This window comes from Ochlerotatus camptorhynchus, unplaced genomic scaffold (assembly GCF_037179485.1).
Source record: "Ochlerotatus camptorhynchus isolate MF236.1 unplaced genomic scaffold, CSIRO-AGI_Acam_v1.1 ptg000091l, whole genome shotgun sequence".
Taxonomy (NCBI): domain Eukaryota; kingdom Metazoa; phylum Arthropoda; class Insecta; order Diptera; family Culicidae; genus Ochlerotatus; species Ochlerotatus camptorhynchus.
Genome location: NW_027040581.1, coordinates 127,678 through 143,651, shown reverse-complemented (window position 1 = coordinate 143,651; position 15,974 = coordinate 127,678).

Genomic DNA, 15,974 nt, shown 5'->3' with positions numbered 1-15,974 from the left:
CTCGTTTGTTGGAACGGAAGCCGCTTAATGTTCCGTCGACGTCTCGGAGAAATACTCCCCTCACCAACCATATCAAGTACCCCGAATTGAAGCTTCCAGAATTTTCAGGAAATCCTCTCGGATGGCGTTCATTTCACGATTTGTACAACGCTGCTGTTCATTCGTCTGGCGAATTGAGTTCTTCGGAGAAATTCCAGTACCTGAAGAGTATACTATGAGGTGAAGCAGCGGGTCTAATTGCGGAAATTCCCATCAGTGACGAAAATTACGCTGAAGCCTGGAAGCGTTTAGTCAACCGGTACGACAACAAGCGGATACTGGTAAAATGTCATCTCGCGGAGCTCTTCGACACTCCTCCGATGAAACAAGAATCGGCAGAGGGACTGCTGAACCTTGTCAACCGCTTCGATCGGAACATCGCCATCCTCAAAAAGCTTGGGGAACCAACGGACACCTGGAGTACGATTCTCGTCTATCAGCTCAGCCTCCGCTTAGACCAAAACACACTCCGTAAATGGGAAAACCATATTGTTCGCAATGTGATTGCGAAGGAAGAGCCGCAGAACAACCAGATGCCAAAATATTCGGATATGGTAATGTTTCTGCAAGGTCATGCTCGCGTTCTTCAAGCTCTCGCCCCCAATCTTGGTCGTTCCCGCGAAGTCAAGGTAAAGTCTTTACCGAAGCATTCAACGTTGCATGTTGCTCAATCGTCGTCTGGGGAAACAACAGGCGGTCGCAAGTGTTTGCAGTGCGGAAGCGATCATTTTCTGTACCAGTGCTTCAAGTTTCGCAAACTATCTCCAAGACAACGATTCGATTTTGTGAAACAGCATCACCTGTGCTTGAATTGCATGAAAACCACTTCGCATGGTTGCAAAGATTGCTCTTCGGATGGCTGCAGAAAATGCAAGAAACGTCATCATACGCTCATCCATCTGCAACCGTTGGAGTCGAATTGTTCAGCATTGTCGTCCAACACCAACAGCAGTCAACAATCTTCGCCTGCCTCCACCTGTCCACCTGATTCCGCTTTGAACCATCCTACACCTGGCCCTAGTGAATCAAACTCTACCTCAACTCTTGTATCCGTCCATCAGTCTGCATTAGTACCAGTCAAACACCCCTGTCCACTTCGTCTCAGCCACAATCGAACCTACCTGCGGCGCTGGTGGCACACTCGGCGAAGCTTCCCATCGAAACAGTTCTACTGTGCACGGCGCTGGTCAACTTTGAGGACAACTGTGGAGCTCGGGTCGTTGCTAGGGTTCTCTTGGATTGCTGTTCGCAATTCAATTTGATGACAGAGTCCCTTCATCAACGTCTAAATTTACAAGTTTCTCCAGAACACGTCAACCTTGGTGGCGTGGGGCAGCTTGTTACTCCGATTACGAAGGCAGTTGAAACTACAATCTCGTCTCGGATTTCAGCGTTCGAAAAGAAGCTGAAATTTCTCGTATTGAAGACTATTTCTTGTAACCAACCGGTACACACGATTACGACGGTAGATTGGGAGATTCCCAATTGGATAACGTTGGCCGATCCTACATTCTCTACTCCAGGACCGGTGGATGCGCTCCTGGGTGCCGGAAATTTCTTTGAGCTATTGCGTTACGGTAGGATAACTCTCGGTGAACGCTTACCCCTCCTTCAAAGCACTATCCTCGGCAGGATTGTCTCCGGTGAATGCTCTAATCAATCTGCTTCGCCAATCCAAAGCTGTTTTCTCACCCAAAACCAAAAACTTGAACAGTTGGTGGCACGCTTTTGGGACTTGGAACAGTGTTCGCCGACTAATTGCTGGTCTCCAACAGAGAAGGAATGTGAGCGTCACTTCGTAGCCAACGTATTTCGCAACGAAGAGGGTCGATATCAAGTTCGTCTTCCGGTGAAAGAAGAACTCCTGCTTCGTCTTCAGAACAACAAACACGACGCAATGCGTCGGTTTCTCGCTCTCGAGCGGAAACTGAACGCGAACCCCACACTACGTGCTCAATACGAAGAGTTCATCAACGAATATTTGCGTTTGGGCCATATGCGGGAGATACCACAGGAAGAATTGGCAGCAGAAAACGACGATGTTCCGCAGTTCTACCTACCGCATCACGCCATTCTTCGCCCTGACAGCACGACCACGAAGCTCCGCATTGTTTTTGATGCTTCCTGCAAGAGCTGCTCTGGATTATCGTTGAATGACGTCCTTCTGACTGGTCCAACTATCCAGGACACGATCAACGCAATCGTTCTCCGTTTTCGGATGCCAGCTTTTGTCATCATGGGTGATCTCTGCAAATGTATCGCCAGATCCTCAAGCATCCTCTCGACCAACGACTTTTACGGATTTACTGGCGAAAGAACAGCGCGGAGCCGGTGAAGGTGTTTCAACTCCTGACCGTTACATACGGTACCAGTTCTGCTCCATTTCTCGCTACACGTGTCCTGCAGCAGCTCGCGGAGGATGAACAGCATCGATTTCCTTTGGCGGCGGTGGTTATCCGCAAGGATATGTATATGGATGATCTACTCACGGGATGCGACGATCTAGAGAAGCTCAAGCAACTCTGCTCCCAACTTCTCGGAATATTCGAGAGTGCTGGGATGCAACTCCGCAAATTAACGAAATTCCAGAAGAGTGTCGAGAGACAAAATCGCTCATTGAGTTTGACTCCGAAGCTCCTATCAAGGCCCTTGGGCTTCTGTGGGAGCCGGCAACTGATTCGCTCCTCTACAAGATGCCGAAATTCTCCAAGTGTGAGCAATACACGAAGCGAATCATTCTGTCACAGACATCCAGTTGCTTCGATCCTTTAGGACTGCTTGGTCCAGCCGTCGTGAAGGCCAAAATCATCCTCCAAACGCTATGGAAGCTGGACTACAACTGGGATCATCCGCTGCCTAAGGCATTCGCAACCGAATGGGAAGGGTATCAGAATCACTTCAGCCGATTGCAAGCTTTTCGATTTCCTCGGCATGTTCAGTCGCTGCGTCGCCCTTCCGTTTTTGAAATTCACGGGTTCAGCGATGCATTGGAGCACGCCTATGGAGCATGCCTGTATCTACGAACGATCGCAGTGGATGGATACGTCACCATTCGGCTTTTGGCAGCTAAATCACGAGTCGCTCCACTAAACAACAAATCCATAGCACGATTGGAACTATGTGCAGCGCTGCTCTTATCCCGGTTGCTTCTTTCCGTCTGCACCAGCATTGGAATCAAAGAAGGCATATTTCTGTGGACCGATTCCACAATTGTGCTTCACTGGTTGTCGGGTAGTCGGGTAGAACCGTGTCGCTGAAATTCAGGAGTTGACAATCAACTGCACCTGGAACCATGTGCCCGGCGAAGAAAATCCCGCTGATATCATCTTAAGGGGCATGGATGTGAGTAAACTTTTGGACGATTCACTTTGGTGGAATGGACTACTGTGGCTCGGTGCTCCTAACCTCCCTTGGCCGCAACCACCAGAAGATCTCGGCCGACTGAAGGAAAAGGACCTTGAAGCAAAAAGAGGAATAGCGCTTCCTATCACGGAATCGCAAGTAAGCCATATCATAACTCGTTTTTCGTCATTTCCCGTTTTTCTACGGATTGGTGCACTATGCATGCGCTTTGCTAATAACTGTCGCAGCCTTGCAGACCGGCGCAATCAGCCAACCATACCTCCTGCGAAAACCTATCAGTACGGTCCGATCACCGTAGAAGAGCAAAATCAAACTCTGCTCGGAGTGCTTCGTGTGATCCAACAGGAAAACTTTCCGTCCGAAATTGCCGCTCTTCAGGCCGAAAGAACCGTCTCGCACTCGTCAAAGCTACGCTACCTCAATCCGGAGATCCGTGCTGGTCTTATTCGAGTTGGTGGCCGGCTCGAACACGCCGGAGTCGCTAGTGATGGAAAAAACCCTTTCGCACTACCGTTACAAGCATCCGCTTACCTGGTTGATTGCTGATTCTTTCCACCGGCAGCAGCTACATTGTGGCCCACAACTCTTGCTGGCAGTCATTCGTCAACAATTCTGGCCGTTGAGCGGCAGGAACCTCGTTTGAGATGTATAGTACATGCGTGTGTCACATGCGTGAAGGCACGGCCCCGCAATCTCGTGCAGCTGATGGGATCGCTGCACAGTGGTTTGAATGCTCAATATCACGAACTTTTTTATTTGCGCCTTCAATGTCGGTTTTTTTACTATGATGTTTTTAAGAGAGTTTTTGTATAAAATAAGGCGCAAAGACTAGTGATAAGTTTTAGTTCGGAACTCCACCACAGGCGGCGCTGCAAAATCTAACTTTTTAGATTTACAAGATAGGTATGTGGTGTCTTCAGCAAAGTTGTAGATAATTTTACTTCAAAAATCTTTGCTCAACACACTAATCCTCTACATTCCTTAGTTTTTGAGATACGTAGCGTTTTATATGACTGTTCAACAAAATTTAGTTTTTTTCAGTTTTTATAATATATTTCAAAAACTATAGGTTTTAGAAGACTATAATGTTGCACAAATATTTGTATTTTATAAAAATACAAAACTTTGTTCAAAACGTCCAAAAGGTATTGATTATACAGGCTGAGTTATTCACAAATTTAATAAAAAAAATTACATACTTTGTGCCCTCACAGACAAAAATCCGGCAAAATCCGGCAGGTGAATCTTGAATAGGATGAAAGCTTGTTCAAAAGTGATCTCAATTTCCATTGAAACATTTGTCCCTTTTAGTATCCTCGTTGATTGTTTTGTATTTTTAAAAGGCCGTTCCGTAGTTCAGTGACAGCGCGCAAATCTTATTATATACAGTCAAAGACTGAATCAAAGTAGGCTCAGTGATAATATAGCAAAGTTTGATCACTCATTGAGCGGTTTTGCTGCATTAAACGCATATTACTTAGAAAATAATCCTTTTATAGTGAAGTGAAGGTTATTTTTCAACATTTCCGTAGCAGATCCGAAAAGTGAGAAAAGCATGTCTTTCAACAATGAAGGTAAGTGCAACCATGTAGTTAATAAGGTATTCAGTGTTAATTTCCAATTCATGTTATAAATGAGTTATCTATGGAAGTCATTTGTTTGTGACAATTTCAAAAATAGTTTAAATTATAAGTTATCAAATAAAATTTCAGTTGAAATCGACAGGCGAAAGCTTTTTAAACTGTGGAAAGAATTTAAGGGAAACGACATTGATAAATCAAACGTTGTGTCCAGAGAAGTTTTTGATTGTTACGGCATTGATTATGTTTCAATGCCAGAAGTGGCAGCTGAAGTCAATAATTTTGTGAAGGTGACATGCAAATATTTAAGAAAACTGTGGGAAAACCACAACCGGACCATGCTTGAAAGCAGTCGTGGTTATTTCGATAGCCCCTTCAAACTACCACAGAAAGTTGTTGATCGTTTCCCTTGTACTTCTGGATCTTCCCGTCGTGGAAGAAAATCTTTGGTGTTCGAAGAAAGTAGCGAGGTTGTTAAGAGACGCAAGACATCTGCAATGCGGTCTAACTACCCAACAGATGAACTTGCATTTGCAACCCAAATGAAATTACGTGAGGATGGTAAAGAAGATGCAGCGTTCATTGTTAAACAGGCAACGCAAACAACTCCGACAAGAGCCGTGAAAATGGCTTCAGCTATGCAATCATCCAAAAATGGCTTTGTACCCTATTCGGAGTCGGAAGCTCTTGCGTTAATATTGGATCTTAATTTATCAAAAGACCAATACGAAAAGCTTCGTAATGGAGCTCTGGATCGGAATGTGCCTTTGTGTCCGTCCTACTACAAAGTGCTGCAAGCTAAAAAGTGCTGTTATCCCAATACAGGGTTAGTAGTTTAGGAAACATCTGCAGAAGTGAAACTAAAGGATCTCTTGGAGCACACGGCAATGAGGATTGTTGATGCGAATGAGTGTATGCTGGAAAAGTTTAGTGATGACGAATTGGACAAAATGTCTTTAACGATTAAGTGGGGATTTGATGGCACAACTGGATTAAGCGAACACAAGCAAGCATTTGGCGATGATGACGGAACTAAATCCGATGCAAATATGTTTGTTACATCCATTGTGCCGATCAAACTGGAATCAAATGGGAACATTTTTTTCCAGAACACACGTCCCTCCTCAACTCGGTACTGTCGACCGCTGCGAATACAGTATGTTTCTGAAACGACTGAAGTTACGTTGCTCGAAAAGAAGTACATCGATAACCAAATCGACAAGATGCAACCCATCGTCATTAAAAAAAAGAGCGGACGCTGAAAATTTCCTGCAACATGCTATTAACTATGCTCGACGGCAAAGCTATAAATTCTCTAACGGAAACAAAATCCTCACAAACTTGCTATCTGTGCGGTGCAACTCCCAAGCAAATGAACGAGATTGGCCGTGTAAGAACAAGAGCTGTGGACAATAACCGGTGCCAATATGGTTTATGCACACTCCATGTTTGGATACGATTTTTCGAATACTTCTTACATCTATCGTACAAACTTGAAGTTTAAAAATGGCAAGTTCGTGGAGATGCAGTAGAATCGGTAAAACAAAGAAAGAAACTCATTCAGCAGAAATTTAAAGTCGAAATGGGACTACTGGTTGATAAACCACGTTCTGGAGGAGCAGGTAAATCATGAAATTATTAAAATTATTTCTTTATAACGTCTTATACGGCATTCATTTTTGACAGGTAACTCGAACGATGGCAACACGGCTAGAAGATTTTTCCAAAACTCTGAAAAAGCACCTAAAATTACTGGACCCGACGAAGTTTTAATAAAACGATGTGGGGCAATACTGTCAGTCATGTCATCGGGGATGCAGGTGCATGTACATAAGTTTGAGAAGTACTGTTTAGAGACGGCTAGACTGCTCACATCAAAATATCCGTGGTACTACATGCCAGTAACGGTCCACAAGGTGCTTATTCATGGATCGAGGGTTATACAACATTTTCTTGTACCTATTGGACAGCTATCTAAGGAAGCACAAGAAAGCCGTAACAAGGACCTCAAACGGTACGATGAATTTGATAAAGAATATCAGTGTTAATAATTATTATTTTCATAGATATAGATCGGACCACACTAGAAAAATTTCAAGAACAGCAGTAAACACAGATCTACTGCACCGTCTCCTGGAATCGTCTGATCCACTCATCAGCATCCTTAGAGCATCTAGAGACAAGCCGATTAAAGACCTCTGTAGCGATGCGAAATACATGCTTGATGTGGAAAAGAAAGATGAAAATGTTTTTGATAACAATATTGTGTAAACTTTGTTTATATTTTTGAAATATTTATATATGTATGTAATGTATAACGTATATACGATAAATACGTAATACGATAAATCATTTAATTATACTATAATAATAGCTAACTCAAAATCATATAAAACTTTCAAGTAGACTACTGTGATGAGTATTATGGCAATTACTCTGATGTCAAGACCTTTTTGAAATGCAAAATAATCAACGAGGATACTAAAAGGAACAAATGTTTCAATGGAAATTGAGATCACTTTTGAACAAGCTTTCATCCTATTCAAGATTCACCTGCCGGATTTTGCCGGATTTTTGTCTGTGAGAGCACAAAGTATGTAATTTTTTTTACTAAATTTGTGAATAACTCAGCCTGTGTAATCAATACCTTTTGGACGTTTTGAACAAAGTTTTGTATTTTAATAAAATACAAATATTTGTGGAACATTATAGTCTTCTAAAACCTATAGTTTTTGAAATATATTATAAAAACTGAAAAAAACTAAATTTTGTTGAACAGTCATATAAAACGCTACGTATCTCAAAAACTAAGGAATGTAGAGGATTAGTGTGTTGAGCAAAGATTTTTGAAGTAAAATTATCTACAACTTTGCTGAAGACACCACATACCTATCTTGTAAATCTAAAAAGTTAGATTTTGCAGCGCCGCCTGTGGTGGAGTTCCGAACTAAAACTTATCACTAGTCTTTGCGCCTTATTTTATACAAAAACTCTCTTAAAGACATCATAGTGAAAAAACCGACATTGAAGGCGCAAATAAAAAAGTTCGTGATATTGAGCATTCAAACCACTGTGCGCTGCCAGCGGTTCGTGTCACCCAGTCCTTCGCCTTTGAAAACGTTGGAGTCGACTTTGCTGGCGCATTCTATCTCCAACGACCAAGCCCTCGATCTGCACCGACTAAAAGCTACGTGGCTATTTTCGTCTGCATGGCCACAAAAGCATCGCATCTGGAGCAGCGTTGCCAGATATACCGATTTATCGGTATTTATACCGATTTCCAAACTAGATACCGATATACAGATAAGGTTCCTCAGAATACCGATTTTTAAGATTTTATACCGATTTATACCGTTTTTTTAATCATCAAAATTATTATTGCCTGTTTGCGCTCGGAGAATTTTTTTGTGAGAGACTTGTATCTTTCGAATACCTCATATTTTTTAAGCTTTCAAAATTCTTAATAATCATCTCTAAAGATGCCTTATGATTGAAACTCTTTCGACTAATGTTTGCATTTCCTCATTGTTTTAGGCTACTCATCAATCGAGAAATAGTCGATAGCTCTTTCTGGTAATTCCTAGGGAGTCGAGATTTTAAACATTGATTTCATCCAACTTTCCCAGTAGTTTTCTTCCACCTTACCCTGGAAGCTTCTTCACCCTTCGCTCGAATCATTCTTTCGTCTTCTCCCGCTAGTTTTTTCAACTTTCCCGGAACTTCAAGGATGCTATCAGATTTTTATTGCGGATCTACACTAGCTGTAGGCACAGTTAAGAAGTTCTGTAACTTCAGATAAGTTCATATTTTTGTGTAAGTTTCGATAAATTAAAGACAGTTTCACTTCTGTTAAAATTCGAAAACCCGGGAATTTCAGAGAAGTCCAGCTAACTCCAGTGAACTTAAGGAAACATCATATAACTTCACAAGGCCAAAGAACTTCAGGGAAAATCAATGGTTTTCAGGAACATTAGTGAAGCTCATACAACATCAGGACAGATCAATTAATTAATTAAATTGCTGAAATTATAAAGGAGTTCCGAGAACCTCGGGCAATTTCCGAAAACTTCAGCAATGTCCTGAGGGGCTCATGCAAATTTAGGAAACGTAATGGAAGTTACGTGAACATTAGAACATTGTGAGAACATTGTTTGGGAAGTTCTTTGCTTTATATGGCAGTGTCGATAATTTTAAAAAATTGAAAAAATTCGGGAAGATCAGAGAACTTCAATGCTGATGTTACAATAAATTCAAGAAAATTGTGAGAGCACTTAAAAAAATTCGTAATCTTCAAGAAAGTCCAGAGACCTTCAAAGATGATTAAAGATATTCCTGTAGTTTTATTATAATCGGAAATTCCGAGCGCTTCGAGGATGACCAAAGAACTCCAAAACAGCCCTAATTTCAGGAAAAATAAAAGAACTTTAAGGATTTTCGATGAATTATGGAATATTCCCAAGTACATTTTAGGAATGTACCGAAAACTTCAGCGAAATTGCGGAGTCTTCAGGGATGTTTTATGAATATCAGGAAAATTTTCTGGATCATTAGAACATCCCCCAGGAATCTATTTCTTCCGGAATTATGTCCTTGTTTCTTTCGACTGTTCCGTGAGTTGCTTCCGACTTTCTTCAGATGTTTCTTCCAATCTACCGTAGGAAGTTTCTTTTGTCTTCTCCAGGAAGTTCAATTAATTCTCCCAGGAATTTCTTTCGCCTTCTTGTGGAAGTTTGACCATAAAGCCAAAGGTTTGTTCGACTTCTACTGCAAGATTTTACCGAGCTTCTTCTGGCTTTCCCTGGAAATTAATTATTTGCCACAAGTTTCTCAATTCGTGTCTTGGCAGTTTCCCGGATGTTTTTCTAACTTGTCTTAGAACTTTCATCGACCTTCATTCAGGAGAGCTTATTTTGTCTTTCTTTGGATGTTTGTTTGGCTTCGTTCAAAAGCTAATTCAAACATTCCCGGAGTTTTCTTCCGGAATTTTCCGATCATTGTACAAAAGCTAAAATTTTGCTTTGATTAACGGCTCTCTCAGTCTTAAAAACTGCAACAACTACGATGTAATCTGCTGGACATTTCGGCCAAGGGTTGTGGCCTTTTTCAAGTGAAAATATTGTTTGTCGTAGTTGTCAATAGTTTAGTCGTTATTGTGGCTGATTTTCCATATTTTGGTTTCATTTAATGATATTTTATTGAAAAAAAAAACTATTTTCTCTCAATTTTGAGGACAACGATAATTTTAAAAATTAAATAAAAAAAAATTAAGACTGTTTTAAGACTGAGAAAGCTGTTAAACATAGCCATTCCCCTCAAGTCCCAGTCGTCACCATCGTTAAAATTTTCGCTTTCAAAAACGGCAAAAATATATAGTTAATTAAATTGTAAATACCGATAAATACTGATTTTTTAATACCTTTGATACCGATAAGCTTTAAAACAATCTGGCAACGCTGATCTGGAGCTAACGACAGCAGCATTCATCGGCAGCCTTCGTCGTTTCATAGCCAGGAGGGGTCGGCCACAGCACATATATTGCGACAATGCGACTAATTTTGTGGGCGCTGGACGGGAACTTCGCGATCTGTTTCGCTCTCAAGGGCCAACGATACCACCTCCCAATCGATCCAGTTCCATTACATCCCAGCCAAATCACCCAATTTTGGCGGGTTATGGGAAGCCTGTGTCAAGTCGATGAAACATCATCTACGACGAGTCATTGGAAACGCTTTCTTGCCACGCGAAATCTTTAGCACCATCCTAGCGCAAGTCGAAAGCTGCCTCAACTCCAGACCCATCACACCGCTTTCCAGTGACCCAAATGATCTGCAAGCCCTAACACCAGGGCATTTCTTAATTGGTCGGCCTCTGGATGCCTTGCCGGACCCCGATTACACCAGCCTTCCTGAGAATCGTCTACGCTTGTGGGAACGAGCTCAACGCCACACGCAGCACTTCTGAGTACCTAACAACCCTACAACAACGGTACAAGTGGTCATCCGTAACCCTCAACCTGGCTGTCGGGTCGATGGTCATGATTCAGGAAGAGTCCCTCCCAGTCCTGAAATGGTCCCTGGGGCGAGTGGTAGACATTCATCCGGGCGCAGATGGAATGGTTCGCGTAGCCTCTGTCAGGTTGCCATCCGGAACCGTGACGAAACGCGCCATTTCCAAGCTGTGTATCCTTCCAATCGAGGTTGATCCAGCGCTCCTTCCAGGTCCATGCGCAGGTCCCTCAGTCACACCGGCAAACTCCACAGGACCAACAGGCGATCCTGGTCACCACAGGTGCAGCTGGTACAACCATTGACGCAGTCTCAAGTGAAGACGAAGAATAAATGTTGAAATGTAATTCAAGGTGGCCGGTGTGTTAGTTAGTTCGTTTAGGTCAATTTCTTAATTCTAAATTTGTATAAATACCATTGCTTAAAAGTAAACTTACCACTAGATACATGCCCTTAAAAGTATTTATATTAAAAATCCTTTTCGCACCGCCCTATTACCTGTAAAACTTGTAGCCTCATATACTCTCACTGACCCGGGATATCACAATAGCCTATCGGTGATAGCAGACCAACACCAGCTTCTCTGGTTCTCTGGATAGTAGGCAGTAATCTAGAGAAAAGCAGACGGTAGTAGCCGAGATCCGATGTGCGGTATAAGAGGTGAGGACAAAGGAAACTAGTGGACTCTTTCATTCTGACGGTGTTCTTATGCAACAGCAGACGTGACGTCACGTCTGTTACTGCGTAAGAAGACGCGAGAACGAAAGAGTCCACTAGTTTCCTTTCTCCTCACCTCTTATACCGCACATCGGATCGGGATACATAGAGAAGACAGTTGATCTCCACCATCTTTGACAATGTGCAAAGCACAAACGAAGTGACCGACGGAGCGGCTTGAAAACTTTGGTGACTAACCTGCAATTTCAATTTTTCAGTGTTCCACATGGCAACACCACTACCAACAATCAATACGAAACTAACGATTTTAAATTGGCTCACCACTTTAGTAGCCTATTGGTCCCAAGCAAACGATTAACGTACCCTATTCTAGTCGAAATTCTAGTACTACGCAATGTTTGTTTTGATTGGCTATGAAAGTTTGACAGATAAAATGAGGGGTTATTGGTTTTTCCTATGTTTCGAGGGGTGATTCGACAAGCTTGGGACCGAAGATAGTACCAGAGGTGAGCCAAAAAGTTGAGCTCGTTTCTTCGGGACCTACTTGTCTTAGAGTTACCTCTATGCCACTACTACTGGATTGTACCATAGAGGTAACTCTAAGACCACTGGGTCCCGAAGAAAATCATTATTATTTTTGGCTCACTCAGTACCAGAACAACGGTCCCAAGCAGTCCCAAGCTATTTCACTCACCCCTGCATGTTCTGCATGAATCCACACACCCCTGATGTTATCTGTCAAACTTTCATAGCGAATCAAAACAAACATAGTGTAGTAATAGAATTTCAACTAGAATAGGGTACGTTAATCGTTTGCTTGGGACCAATAGGCTACTAAAGTGGTGAGCCAATTTAAAATCGTTAGTTTCGTATTGATTGTTGGTCTTAGAGTTACCTCTATGCTACTACTGGATTGAACTAGCATTTTCACCAAATGTACTAGAATGTTTTGGTTCTATCTCTTTCACTCTACTCAAAACTGAAATGCATAAAAAAATGACAAAATGATACACTCTTTGCACACTGTCAAAGAATCATTGTACACAAAATCAACTTTGTGCAAAACCAAAACAAAAATACTATCCCATCTGGTGGATGATGGCACAAGCTTCTAAGAAAATTCTATTACAGCGAACCACATTATTTTATTTGATTTCTTCGCCAGTTAGTCGTCTGTCACTTCGTTTGTGGTACCAGTTTTATTCGTAAATATCAGACCAAGTTTGGTTAAAAACGATTCTGGAGAAATGTTTGAAAATTGTCTGTCATTTCAAATTTGTATCGAAGACTCTAGCAAGAACGAAATTTATTAAGAAAGTTTTTTTGAAATACAATAGATTTGCCTTGACGATAGTGCCGAAGTGACAGTTCCTTATAAGCTTTTGTGACGGAGTGAGAGAATAAGAAAATGTCCGCCATGTTTCTCACATAGCTTGACAGTTACATAGGAGCGAAGAGTTTCAGAGCTCTCATCAACGCCAATGCAAAGGAGCAGAAGATGAAGTCGCAAGCATTATAAGGCCTTTGTTCTTTCCTTCCCATTTCCAGTAAAATCAACAGCTAATCAACTTTCAATACTCATCAACTCGACTCAACTTGTATTTCAAAGTTTGAAATCCTCCCGGAAGAGGCTTAGACGCGTTTTGCTCCTGCTGCTGCCGCCATCGCCGCCATAAACATGTTGGGGCATAGCTGGGGCCTCATTATGGCAGTCGATACGAAGCGTTTTTCAACTTGCGAACATAATGTGGCCCCAGTTTTTTTCTACTAATTTCCTCTGTGTGTGATGCTTTCATTCGCGAAAACCACGCTTCTCGGTGTTTCTGATGTTTTTTGTTAGTCTCTTAACCTTATATGTATGCAATGTTTTTTTTTAGTAAGTTTCACATTTAGTTTTCTGTTGTTTTTTTTCTCCTTCTAATTCATCATATGTGCTTCCTTATTTCGATTAATCAACACATAGAACGGAAAAAAGACTCTTGTCGACAGGTTTGTGAATTTTGCTGCTGTTTTTTTTTTAGAATCACTTTTTGATATTTTCAAACGCCTTTTATCCCTTGAAGCCGAATTGGTTTCACACCGTTTGTGACAAGAGCAACTCTAGGTATTCATGAATTAGTTCTATTCTTCTTCTTCCGCCATCGCACCATCAAATATTCTTATCAAATTCCGCTAAAAGACGTGTATATTAGTGTTTGTTTTCGGAAATTCTCCTCGATTCTAAATTTTAAATTTAGTTCAATATCTTTTCTTTTATCAACTCTTAATGCTAAAATTTATTCTGAATGACACCATCGTTCTCTGCTTTAGGCGAATAATCATTTTACAGTAAACTGGGTTCTTTACTTTGTTATTAAATGTGTAGTGTAGTGACTTTAATATACGTTTTTTTTTATCCATCGATTTGGAAGTAAAATGAAAGTGTGAAAGTGTGTACGTGTTCAACATTAGGTTTTAGTTGCTTTTTTAAACACCACTACATTTAATATAGATTTGGTTTAACAGTGTTTTCTTTTGTTTTTTCCTACGTTTACTTCCAATAAATACACTTTTGTAACAAACTTGAGCACGATTGGCTTTTCCAGTGATAAAGCGCTATTGAGCCGTTGCCAACACAAAATGCGAACTTCTTGCGCTGAGAAGCATAGATGATCTCGATCAAAACAGGGGCGACAGGCTTTTAAAACAATAACAACAACAACAACGCCACGTTTTCTACGAACGATTTTACTGTTTCTATACTGTGTGCTCTGCCACCGACCGTAATCGAAGTAAGCCAAGAGGCGTTGAAATCAATCGCAAGCGCCGTAGCAACCAATCATAGCCTACTTTGTGTTTTGTTTTTTTGTTTGTTTTCCTACTCAACGAACGGATTCTCAATCCTTATTTGTTTTTTTTATTCTTTAAAATAATTATTCCGTCTATTTGCACTCACATTTTGATTACGTGGCTTTTAAGAATAACGGTTTGGTGAATTTCTACCGCTTTGGAACCAGTTCAAAAATCTAGAAAATATATGCCTTTTGTTTCCAACGTTAAAATATTAGTTTCCCTCTGCGGTTTTAAAATTCCAATAAAACGTATAATAACGTAACACATTTACAGGAGTTTTCTGGATGCTTTTAAAAAATTCCTATAATCAGATTTGATATTTTTAAATATTGGTTCTATCTCTCTTCCGGATAACTTGTTTGTGTTTTTTTTTCTTTTGTTTATTTCAGTGCACGTGTTCAAAACGTCAAATGTTGCACGCAAAAAGCGAACTTGAGTGAAAAATGCGTCTAATTGCATACACAGGTTTCTGCGTTTGGCTGTACATTGTTTGTTTGTTTCTCTACACTCATATCTGTGTGTGTGTATGCGATTTCCAACTTTAGAATGTATTCTTTTTCTACCGCTTGGTTGGTTTTGTAAAATTTTAATATTGTCTTCTTTCTCCATATTATGTAGTTTTTTTTTTCTTAGTTCTTCGTGAGCTAGTAGCAGTGGACATTTTGCTGCAGATTTTAGGGAGCTGAAAAGTTGGTTGTTGTTCGAGCGAGACAGAGAGAGAGATAGAGTAAGTTTTGCGTGAACGTGAGTGCGAATTCAGCGACACGTGCTGGATAGATTATGACAGTGACGTGAATGAGTTTTTGCATTAGAATGGGTGGTGGAGTACTGGTTGGTAGACGTAGCGGGATTTGCTTTTCCGGATCGATCGGTAATTTGGTAATTTTCAATGCAGGGTAATGTTTAGTTAATGTTTTACTTTCGTATCAGAGAACAAGGAAACGCAAGTCTAGTTAGTTCCATGTGCTTAGGCTCTGAAACATTTAATGGCTATTTTTAACTTTTGGTTAAAATTTGACAGATGGAAAGTTATCGATTAACCCTACTATCCGAGGGTGGTTATTTCTGCCAGACAATAAGTTAAATTTTGACATTCGTGGCTGAGTTTTTCTCGAAAACCGGTCGATCGACAGCACAGGGGTTTTCGAACATAGAGAATAACTTTCGAAATGTCACTTTTAACCACGAGTTATTTAACTCGGCAAATGGTTCACAGCCTTAATTGGACTGTCGGTTCTTTTACTCTCTGGGTAAAAGGTTGTTATAAATTCGGGGAAAGCAAGATCAATGTAAACAAGGTGATACAAAAGTAATAATAACTCAGCTCAAAGAATCTTCTTGATCCTCTTTTCATTGTAACAAATAAAAGAAAACAAAAACTATTTCTCTACAACAAAGTCATCGAATTTCCTCGGTAGTTTTCTTTCACGCTTCGGTCGGCAATTTTGTGTTGGAGTCGTCGACTTGTCCATACGAA